Source organism: Tursiops truncatus, unplaced genomic scaffold (assembly GCF_011762595.2).
Source record: "Tursiops truncatus isolate mTurTru1 unplaced genomic scaffold, mTurTru1.mat.Y mat_scaffold_48_arrow_ctg1, whole genome shotgun sequence".
Taxonomy (NCBI): Eukaryota; Metazoa; Chordata; class Mammalia; order Artiodactyla; family Delphinidae; genus Tursiops; species Tursiops truncatus.
In genome coordinates, this window is record NW_022983326.1 from 228,118 (window position 1) to 240,601 (window position 12,484).

Below are 12,484 nucleotides of genomic sequence, written 5' to 3' on the forward strand. Positions count from 1 at the left end.
CACAGGGAACTACACTCAACATTTTGCAATAACCTATAAGGGGAAATAATCTGAAAAAGAATAGATATTTTTATTGACATCATCTATCAATGACAGTTAAATTGTAGCCTAAGGGAAGCTGGTGGTGAGTGCTTCTGACCCTGAAGACTTCAATCATCTAAAGTTTGGACTCTGCCTACTTCCCAAGGCCCTTAATGAACATATGTGTAGCCGTAGCTTAAAAACTTCCCCAGTTTGGGTTTCGGGGAGACACTGATTTTGAAAAAGCCCTGGTGTTCTCCTTACATGAATGGGACTCTTCCTACTGCTAAAACATGTCTGTCACACCCAGAGGATGGTATACCGTCTGATCGGGAAGAGTTTGGAAAAGGCATCTCATCTCCTCATCTCCTGGTGCTCGGGTTCACCCCTCCAGCGTCTTTACTAACAGTCTCCCCACTTGGAGATGTCAGCACTGTCAACATCCTGTTGCGTACAGTTTGGAATTTGTCCAGAGGATGAAGCGGAAGGATGAGGAACAATGAGAGACAAGTCCTAGGTGTTCAGACAGGCACATGTCACTCTAATTTCCAATCAGGAAGACGAATTGACCAAAGGCTAGGGTTGCCCATGGAAACAGTATAGGGCTTGAGGAAATCCCGCTGCTTTGTGGCCAGTTCCCATAAACACAAGTTGAACAATGGAACTCAGGGGCAGTAAAATTCACAAAACTGCAGAGTTGAAAATATCCATCACTGAAAAATGTCTTGAGGAAAGTCAGAGAAAAGGACTTGTAAGCAAGGGAGAATGGCAGGAAAGGGATTTGAGGAGGTAGAAAGGACTCGCCATTAAGCACAAGAAAAGGAGCTGAACATTGCCAACATTGCAGTTGGCCAAAAAGGGTGTATGCGTTTTTTTCTGTATATATTCAAGAAAAGGGCATACACTTTTTTAGCCAACCAAACAGGTGGGCACTGGAAGTCAATACTACAAAAGATATCACTTCGCATCAGTCAGAAGAGCCATCCTCATAAAGCGTAAACAACAGAAATGCAGGACAGGGCAACGAGAAGAGGGAGCCCTGTGAGACTTATAGTGGAAATGTATATTGCCAACGGCCATTCTGGAGAAGTGTATTGTGTTTACTAAAGCATCTAAAAAATGAGCTACAGAGCATAGGGCACTTGCACTCATGGGCGTATATCTTGGGAAAAACAAAAATCGAGAGGACACAGGCACCCCAATGTTTACCCCCTCTCTGTTTAAAAGATCCTCGACTAGGATATAACTTAAATGTCTCTGGAGGGAAAAAATGGATAGAGATGTGGTACTTAGGTAGAGTGGAATATTATTCAGCCTGGAAATCAATGAAATATGGCCAGTTGTAACAACTCCGGAGGAGTTACGTATGATCATTCTAAGTGACAGAATTCAAAAAGAAAAAGACACATATCATAAGATATCACTTAAAGGTGGAATCCAAAATGGCTACACATGAAATAAATTACAAAACAAAAACATAGTCAAATATGTAGAAAACACGCATAAGGCTGCTAAACGGGAAAGGTGGGGAGGGGTGAGGCATCATCCAGGAGGTTGAAATTAGCAAAGATACCATTCCAAATACCAAACTGATAATCAACAAGGCCTACACGGTAGCTAAAAGAACTGCACTCAGCACACTCAAGTCACCGGAAAAGAATATATACGACTGGTAAGAATCTGAAAAAGAATTTATTGATGTCTCTCTGTACGTGAATCAAGTGGATGTACAGCAGCAAGAAACAGAGCTTTGAAAATCAGCTGTAACCAATATAGTAATAAATTGAAAAAAATAAACGACAGAGAGACAGAGAAAACCTCTTACAACTTTTCCTCAGGGACGGTGATGCAACATGGATTGAACACATCTAGACCCACAGCAGGATGAGACATAAGGCTGGAAACTGTTTGCGCTAAGAGAAATGTGAGGTTGGGTGAGGAAATGCACACCCTTTAAAGTAATACTACCTGGTACCCATTCAATGGGTCCCAAATCTGCAGGTTCAAGGGATCTTCCTATAGCTAAAACATGCATGGAAAACCCAGAGGACTGTACACCATGTGATCGGGAGATGTGTCTAAAATGCACCTCATTTATCCTCTCCTGGTGCTCCTGTTCACCATTCCAGCCACGCTACTTAGAATCTCCCCACTTGGAGAATCAGCACATTTAAACTTCTGTTTCACACATTTTGCAAATTGTGAGGAGGATGAACGGGAAGAGGGGGAACCAATGAGAGAATAGTTGTAGGGGTTTGGACGGGCACATATCACTCTAATTTCCCATTAAGAATAAGAATTAAAGAAAGGCTCAGCCTGCCTCGCCGGAGCCAAAATAGGGCCTGAAGCAATCCTGCGGGTTTGAGGCCAGCTCACAAAAGAACAACTTAAAAAATGGAGCTCAGGGTCACTGCAATTCACAAACCTGCAGAGTTATAAATGAAAACTAACGTCCAAAAATATGTTGAGGTAAGGCAAAGAAGAGGATCTGAATGCAAGACAGAATTGCAAGAAACAGATTTCAAGAGATAGATTGGACTCGTCTTTAACGCACATGAAAAGCGGCAGAATTTCGACAATGATGCAGTTGGCCCAAAAGGGCGTATGCGTTTTTTCCTGATTATATCCAGGAAAAAACGCATACGCACTTTATGGGCAACGAAGCAAGCAAGCAATGCAAATGTGCACAACAAAGAAGTCTCACTTCCCACCGGTCAAAAGGGCCATCCTAAAAAATTGTAAAAACCAGAAATGCAGGACAGGCCATGGAGAACAGGGAGCCTTTATACGCTGATGGGCAGTGTGTGAACTGCCGAGAGCCACTCTGGAGAAGTGTATGGTGGTTCCTAAATCATCTAAAAAACAGAGCTACAGAGCATAGGACACTTCCAATCATGGGAGTATATCTAGGGAAGTCTAAAAATCAACAAGACACAAGCACACCACAGTTTAGGGCTACTCTGTTTACAAGAACCTCAACTTCAGTACACCTTAAATATCCCAGGAAAGAGAACAATGGATAAAGAAGATGTGGTACTTATGTACAATGGAATATCTCTTCACCATGAAATCAATGTAATAAGGCTAGTAGAAGGATAAAGAGTGGATTTAGGTCCGATAATACTACTTGAAATAAGTCAAACAGAAAAAGAAACATATCATAAGATATCACTTATAGAGGGAGGGTAAATATGGCTGCACAAGAAATGAATTACAGAACAGAACAGTGTCTCACATTTAGAAAACACACTTATGTCAGCTTAAGGGGAAAGGAGAGGTGGGGTGATGCATAAAACCAGAGTTTGAAATTAGCACAGATACCGTTCAATAAACCAAATAGGTATTAGACAAGATCTACACCTTGCTCAATGAACTGGCCTCAACACACCCTATACACCGCAGAGAAATATATCTGAGTAATAAGAATCTTAAAACCCATGTATTGATATATCTCCATAAGGGAATCAAGTGTGTGCAGAGCGGCACAAACACAGCAGTGAAAATGAGCTAAACCCCATTATAGAAATAAATTTTAAAAACAAAACGCTGAAACAATGAAAGAGAGAAAAATTCTTACAAAATTCGCTCAGGGGCTGTGATGCAACCTGGATTGACCACATATAAACCCACAGCTGGATAAGACATAAGGCTGGACACTTGGGGCTGAGAGGATTGGTGAGCTTTGGTGAGCAACTGCCGAAAGTTTAATGCAATACTTCATGCTACTCATTCCAAGGGTCCCAACACTCCAGGTTGAAGGGAATCTTCCTACAGCTAAACCATGCTTGGGAAACCCAGCGACTGGTATACCATATGATCGGGAAAGGTTTCTAAAACGCACCTCATTTTTCCTCTCCTGGGGCTCCGGATCGACATTCCAGCCGCTTTACTAACAACATCCCCACATGGAGAGTCAATGCCTTTAAGTTCTGGTATCGCACAGTCTGCAGTTAGTGCAGAGGATGAATGGGAATAGGGGGAACCAGTGAGAAACTAGCTGTAGCGGTTTCAATGGGCACATGTCACTCTAATTTCACGTCAGTAAGAAGAATTAACCAAAGGCACAGCAAGGTGCCCCAGAAGAAGAATACAGCTTCAAGGAATCCTGTGGTTATGGGGCAAGATCACAAAAATAAGAGCTGAAAAATGGAGCTAAGGGCCACTGCAATTCAAAAACCTGCAGAGTTATAAAGGCCAACTATTTTCAAAAAATATATTGAGGTAAGGCTAAGAAGAGGCATTGAAAGCAAGGCAGAATTGCAGGAAACCGATTTCAGGAGGTACACTGGAATTGCATTGAAAACATATGAAGAGAGTCAGAACCTCGACAATGATGCACTTGGCCAAAAAGGGCGTATGTGTTTTTTCCTGAATATAGTCAGGAAAAAACGCATACACACTTTTTGGCCAACCAAGCAAGCTTGCAAAGGAAATCTGCACTACAATGAAGTCTCACTTTCCCCTGGTCAAAAGGGCCATCTGAAAAAAGTGTAAAATCCATAAAGGCACGACAGGCCATGGAGAACTGGGAGCCTTCTTATGCTGATGGGCGGGATGTAAATTGCCAACAGCCACTCTGGAGAAGTGTATGGTGTTTCCTGAAACATCTAAAAAACAAAGCAACAGAGCCTAGGGCACTTCCACTTATGGTCCTATAGCTTAGGGAAATTAAAATCAAAAAGACACAGCCACCCCAAAGTTTGGGACGGCTCTGTTTACAAGAACCTCTTTTACGGTACAAGTTCAATATCGCAGAAAGTGAAAAATGGATAAAGAAGTTGTGGTACTTACGTACAATGCAATATCACTCAGCAATGAAATCTATGTCATCAGGCCCGTAGCAGCATAATGAGTGGATTCAGGTACGATGATTCTAACTGAAATAAGTCACACAGAAAAAGAAACATCATAAGATATCACTAATACACGGAATGTAAACTTGGCTACACAGGAACTGAATTCCAAAACAGAACAGGGTCTCAAATTTAGAAAACCAACTTATGCTTGCTTAAGGGGAAAGGTGAGTTGGGGTGCTGCATAAAACCAGAGATTGAAATGAGCACAGATAAAGTTCCTTAAGCCAAATATGGAATAGACAAGAGCTACTCCTTGCTCAACGAAATGGACTCAACACCCCATATTAAACGCCTAAGAATATACCTGACTAGTAAGAATCTTAAAACCTATGGATTGCTATGTATCGAAAGAGAATCAAGCGTGTGTACAGGGGCATAAACGCAGCAGTGATAGGATTGGAGAGGTTCGGTGAGCAAATGAAGACCCTTTGAAGTCATATTGCATGGTACCCATTCCACGGGTCTCAACTCTCCAGGTTTAAGGTATTCTTCCTTCAGCTAAAACATGCATGTGGAACCCAGAGTATGATCAACCATGTGATCGGGAGACGTGTTCAAATATGTCTCAGTTTTCCTCCCCTGGTACTCGGGTGCAACATTCCAGACGCTTTACTAACACTCTCCCGACTTGGAGAGTCAGCGCCTTTAACCTCCTGTTTGGCCCAGTTTGCAATTTCTGCGGAAGATGAACAGGAATAGGGAGAACCAATGAGAGACTAGCTGGAGGTGTCTGGACGGGCAAATTTAACTCTCATTTCCCACCAGGAAGAGGAATTAACCAAAGGCTCAGCGTGCCGTGCCGGAACCAGATTAGGGCCTGAAGCCATCCTGCGGTGTTGCGGCCAGCTCACAAGAAAGCGAGTTGAAGAAAGGAGCTCAGGGGCACTGTAATTCACAAACCTGCAGAGTTATAAATGACAGCTATCGTCCAAAAATATACTGAAGTAAGGCTGCCAAGAGGACTTGAAAGCGGGGCAGAATTGCAGGAAACCGATTTCAGGAGGTAGACTGGAATTGCATTGAAAGCATAGGAAAAGAGGCAGAACGTCCACAATGATGCACTTGGCCAAAAAGGGCGTATGCGTTTTTTCCTGAATATATTCAGGAAAAAACGCATACGCCCTTTTTGGCCAACCAAGCAAGCTTGCAAAGGAAATCTGCACTACAATGAAGTCTCACTTCCCCCCGGTCAAAAGGGCCATCTGAAAAAAGTGTAAAATCCAGAAAGGCAGGACAGGCCATGGAGAACTGGGAGCCTTGTTATGCTGATGGGCGGGATGTAAATTGCCAACAGACACTCGGGAGAAGTGTATGGTGTTTCCTGAAACATCTAAAAAACAAAGCAACAGAGCCTAGGGCACTTCCACTTATGGTCCTATAGCTTAGGGAAATTAAAATCAAAAAGACACAGCCACCCCAAAGTTTGGGACGCCTCTGTTTACAAGAACCTCGTTTACAGTACAAGTTCAATATCACAGAAAGTGAAAAATGGATAAAGAAGTTGTGGTACTTACGTACAATGCAGTATCACTCAGCAATGAAATCTATGTCATCAGGCCCGTAGCAGCACGAGTGGATTCAGGTACGATGATTCTAACTGAAATAAGTCACACAGAAAAAGAAACATCATAAGATATCACTAATACACGGAATGTAAACTTGGCTACACAGGAACTGAATTCCAAAACAGAACAGGGTCTCAAATTTAGAAAACCAACTTATGCTTGCTTAAGGGGAAAGGTGAGTTGGGGTGCTGCATAAAACCAGAGATTGAAATGAGCACAGATAAAGTTCCTTAAGCCAAATATGGAATAGACAAGAGCTACTCCTTGCTCAACGAAATGGACTCAACACCCCATATTAAACGCCTAAGAATGTACCTGACTAGTAAGTATCTTAAAACCTATGGATTGCTATGTCTCCAAAAGAGAATCAAGCGTGTGTACAGGGGCATAAACGCAGCAGTGATAGGATTGGAGAGGTTCGGTGAGCAAATGAAGACCCTTTGAAGTCATATTGCATGGTACCCATTCCACGGGTCTCAACTACCCAGGTTTAAGGTATTCTTCCTTCAGCTAAAACATGCATGTGGAACCCAGAGTATGATCAACCGTGTGAATGGGAGACGTGTTCAAATATGTCTCAGTTTTCCTCCCCTGGTACTCGGGTGCAACATTCCAGACGCTTTACTAACACTCTCCCCGACTTGGAGAGTCAGTCGCCTTTAACCTCCTGTTTGGCCCAGTTTGCAATTTCTGCGGAAGATGAACAGGAATAGGGAGAACCAATGAGAGACTAGCTGGAGGTGTCTGGACGGGCAAATTTAACTCTCATTTCCCACCAGGAAGAGGAAATAACCAAAGGCTCAGCGTGCCGTGCCGGAACCAGATTAGGGCCTGAAGCCATCCTGCGGTGTTGCGGCCAGCTCACAAGAAAGCGAGTTGAAGAAAGGAGCTCAGGGGCACTGTAATTCACAAACCTGCAGAGTTATAAATGACAGCTATCGTCCAAAAATATACTGAAGTAAGGCTGCCAAGAGGACTTGAAAGCGGGGCAGAATTGCAGGAAACCGATTTCAGGAGGTAGACTGGAATTGCATTGAAAGCATAGGAAAAGAGGCAGAACGTCCACAATGATGCACTTGGCCAAAAAGGGCGTATGCGTTTTTTCCTGAATATATTCAGGAAAAAACGCATACGCCCTTTTTGGCCAACCAAGCAAGCTTGCAAAGGAAATCTGCACTACAATGAAGTCTCACTTCCCCCCGGTCAAAAGGGCCATCTGAAAAAAGTGTAAAATCCAGAAAGGCAGGACAGGCCATGGAGAACTGGGAGCCTTGTTATGCTGATGGGCGGGATGTAAATTGCCAACAGACACTCGGGAGAAGTGTATGGTGTTTCCTGAAACATCTAAAAAACAAAGCAACAGAGCCTAGGGCACTTCCACTTATGGTCCTATAGCTTAGGGAAATTAAAATCAAAAAGACACAGCCACCCCAAAGTTTGGGACGCCTCTGTTTACAAGAACCTCGTTTACCGTACAAGTTCAATATCACAGAAAGTGAAAAATGGATAAAGAACTTGTGGTACTTACGTACAATGCAGTATCACTCAGCAATGAAATCTATGTCATCAGGCCCGTAGCAGCATAATGAGTGGATTCAGGTACGATGATTCTAACTGAAATAAGTCACACAGAAAAAGAAACATCATAAGATATCACTAATACACGGAATGTAAACTTGGCTACACAGGAACTGAATTCCAAAACAGAACAGGGTCTCAAATTTAGAAAACCAACTTATGCTTGCTTAAGGGGAAAGGTGAGTTGGGGTGCTGCATAAAACCAGAGATTGAAATGAGCACAGATAAAGTTCCTTAAGCCAAATATGGAATAGACAAGAGCTACTCCTTGCTCAACGAAATGGACTCAACACCCCATATTAAACGCCTAAGAATGTACCTGACTAGTAAGTATCTTAAAACCTATGGATTGCTATGTCTCCAAAAGAGAATCAAGCGTGTGTACAGGGGCATAAACGCAGCAGTGATAGGATTGGAGAGGTTCGGTGAGCAAATGAAGACCCTTTGAAGTCATATTGCATGGTACCCATTCCACGGGTCTCAACTCTCCAGGTTTAAGGTATTCTTCCTTCAGCTAAAACATGCATGTGGAACCCAGAGTATGATCAACCATGTGAATGGGGAGACGTGTTCAAATATGTCTCAGTTTTCGTACCCTGGTACTCGGGTGCAACATTCCAGACGCTTTACTAACACTCTCCCCGACTTGGAGAGTCAGTCCCTTTAACCTCCTGTTTGGCCCAGTTTGCAATTTCTGCGGAAGATGAACAGGAATAGCGAGAACCAATGAGAGACTAGCTGGAGGTGTCTGGACGGGCAAATTTAACTCTCATTTCCCACCAGGAAGAGGAAATTAACCAAAGGCTCAGCGTGCCGTGCCGGAACCAGATTAGGGCCTGAAGCCATCCTGCGGTGTTGCGGCCAGCTCACAAGAAAGCGAGTTGAAGAAAGGAGCTCAGGGGCACTGTAATTCACAAACCTGCAGAGTTATAAATGACAGCTATCGTCCAAAAATATACTGAAGTAAGGCTGCCAAGAGGACTTGAAAGCGGGGCAGAATTGCAGGAAACCGATTTCAGGAGGTAGACTGGAATTGCATTGAAAGCATAGGAAAAGAGGCAGAACGTCCACAATGATGCACTTGGCCAAAAAGGGCGTATGCGTTTTTTCCTGAATATATTCAGGAAAAAACGCATACGCCCTTTTTGGCCAACCAAGCAAGCTTGCAAAGGAAATCTGCACTACAATGAAGTCTCACTTCCCCCCGGTCAAAAGGGCCATCTGAAAAAAGTGTAAAATCCAGAAAGGCAGGACAGGCCATGGAGAACTGGGAGCCTTGTTATGCTGATGGGCGGGATGTAAATTGCCAACAGACACTCGGGAGAAGTGTATGGTGTTTCCTGAAACATCTAAAAAACAAAGCAACAGAGCCTAGGGCACTTCCACTTATGGTCCTATAGCTTAGGGAAATTAAAATCAAAAAGACACAGCCACCCCAAAGTTTGGGACGCCTCTGTTTACAAGAACCTCGTTTACAGTACAAGTTCACTATCACAGAAAGTGAAAAATGGATAAAGAACTTGTGGTACTTACGTACAATGAAGTATCACTCAGCAATGAAATCTATGTCATCAGGCCCGTAGCAGCATAATGAGTGGATTCAGGTACGATGATTCTAACTGAAATAAGTCACACAGAAAAAGAAACATCATAAGATATCACTAATACACGGAATGTAAACTTGGCTACACAGGAACTGAATTACAGAACAGAACAGGGTCTCAAATTTAGAAAACCAACTTATGCTTGCTTAAGGGGAAAGGTGAGTTGGGGTGCTGCATAAAACCAGAGATTGAAATGAGCACAGATAAAGTTCCTTAAGCCAAATATGGAATAGACAAGAGCTACTCCTTGCTCAACGAAATGGACTCAACACCCCATATTAAACGCCTAAGAATGTACCTGACTAGTAAGTATCTTAAAACCTATGGATTGCTATGTCTCCGAAAGAGAATCAAGCATGTGTACAGGGGCATAAACGCAGCAGTGATAGGATTGGAGAGGTTCGGTGAGCAAATGAAGACCCTTTGAAGTCATATTGCATGGTACCCATTCCACGGGTCTCAACTCTCCAGGTTTAAGGTATTCTTCCTTCAGCTAAAACATGCATGTGGAACCCTAGAGTATGATCAACCATGTGATCGGGAGACGTGTTCAAATATGTCTCAGTTTTCCTACCCTGGTACTCGGGTGCAACATTCCAGACGCTTTACTAACACTCTCCCGACTTGGAGAGTCAGTCCCTTTAACCTCCTGTTTGGCCCAGTTTGCAATTTCTGCGGAAGATGAACAGGAATAGGGAGAACCAATGAGAGACTAGCTGGAGGTGTCTGGACGGGCAAATTTAACTCTCATTTCCCACCAGGAAGAGGAAATAACCAAAGGCTCAGCGTGCCGTGCCGGAACCAGATTAGGGCCTGAAGCCATCCTGCGGTGTTGCGGCCAGCTCACAAGAAAGCGAGTTGAAGAAAGGAGCTCAGGGGCACTGTAATTCACAAACCTGCAGAGTTATAAATGACAGCTATCGTCCAAAAATATACTGAAGTAAGGCTGCCAAGAGGACTTGAAAGCGGGGCAGAATTGCAGGAAACCGATTTCAGGAGGTAGACTGGAATTGCATTGAAAGCATAGGAAAAGAGGCAGAACGTCCACAATGATGCACTTGGCCAAAAAGGGCGTATGCGTTTTTTCCTGAATATATTCAGGAAAAAACGCATACGCCCTTTTTGGCCAACCAAGCAAGCTTGCAAAGGAAATCTGCACTACAATGAAGTCTCACTTCCCCCCGGTCAAAAGGGCCATCTGAAAAAAGTGTAAAATCCAGAAAGGCAGGACAGGCCATGGAGAACTGGGAGCCTTGTTATGCTGATGGGCGGGATGTAAATTGCCAACAGACACTCGGGAGAAGTGTATGGTGTTTCCTGAAACATCTAAAAAACAAAGCAACAGAGCCTAGGGCACTTCCACTTATGGTCCTATAGCTTAGGGAAATTAAAATCAAAAAGACACAGCCACCCCAAAGTTTGGGACGCCTCTGTTTACAAGAACCTCGTTTACCGTACAAGTTCAATATCACAGAAAGTGAAAAATGGATAAAGAACTTGTGGTACTTACGTACAATGCAGTATCACTCAGCAATGAAATCTATGTCATCAGGCCCGTAGCAGCATAATGAGTGGATTCAGGTACGATGATTCTAACTGAAATAAGTCACACAGAAAAAGAAACATCATAAGATATCACTAATACACGGAATGTAAACTTGGCTACACAGGAACTGAATTACAGAACAGAACAGGGTCTCAAATTTAGAAAACCAACTTATGCTTGCTTAAGGGGAAAGGTGAGTTGGGGTGCTGCATAAAACCAGAGATTGAAATGAGCACAGATAAAGTTCCTTAAGCCAAATATGGAATAGACAAGAGCTACTCCTTGCTCAACGAAATGGACTCAACACCCCATATTAAACGCCTAAGAATGTACCTGACTAGTAAGTATCTTAAAACCTATGGATTGCTATGTCTCCGAAAAGAGAATCAAGCATTGTGTACAGGGGCATAAACGCAGCAGTGATAGGATTGGAGAGGTTCGGTGAGCAAATGAAGACCCTTTGAAGTCATATTGCATGGTACCCATTCCACGGGTCTCAACTCTCCAGGTTTAAGGTATTCTTCCTTCAGCTAAAACATGCATGTGGAACCCAGAGTATGATCAACCATGTGATCGGGAGACGTGTTCAAATATGTCTCAGTTTTCCTCCCCTGGTACTCGGGTGCAACATTCCAGACGCTTTACTAACACTCTCCCCTACTTGGAGAGTCAGTCGCCTTTAACCTCCTGTTTGGCCCAGTTTGCAATTTCTGCGGAAGATGAACAGGAATAGGGAGAACCAATGAGAGACTAGCTGGAGGTGTCTGGACGGGCAAATTTAACTCTCATTTCCCACCAGGAAGAGGAATAACCAAAGGCTCAGCGTGCCGTGCCGGAACCAGATTAGGGCCTGAAGCCATCCTGCGGTGTTGCGGCCAGCTCACAAGAAAGCGAGTTGAAGAAAGGAGCTCAGGGGCACTGTAATTCACAAACCTGCAGAGTTATAAATGACAGCTATCGTCCAAAAATATACTGAAGTAAGGCTGCCAAGAGGACTTGAAAGCGGGGCAGAATTGCAGGAAACCGATTTCAGGAGGTAGACTGGAATTGCATTGAAAGCATAGGAAAAGAGGCAGAACGTCCACAATGATGCACTTGGCCAAAAAGGGCGTATGCGTTTTTTCCTGAATATATTCAGGAAAAAACGCATACGCCCTTTTTGGCCAACCAAGCAAGCTTGCAAAGGAAATCTGCACTACAATGAAGTCTCACTTCCCCCCGGTCAAAAGGGCCATCTGAAAAAAGTGTAAAATCCAGAAAGGCAGGACAGGCCATGGAGAACTGGGAGCCTTGTTATGCTGATGGGCGGGATGT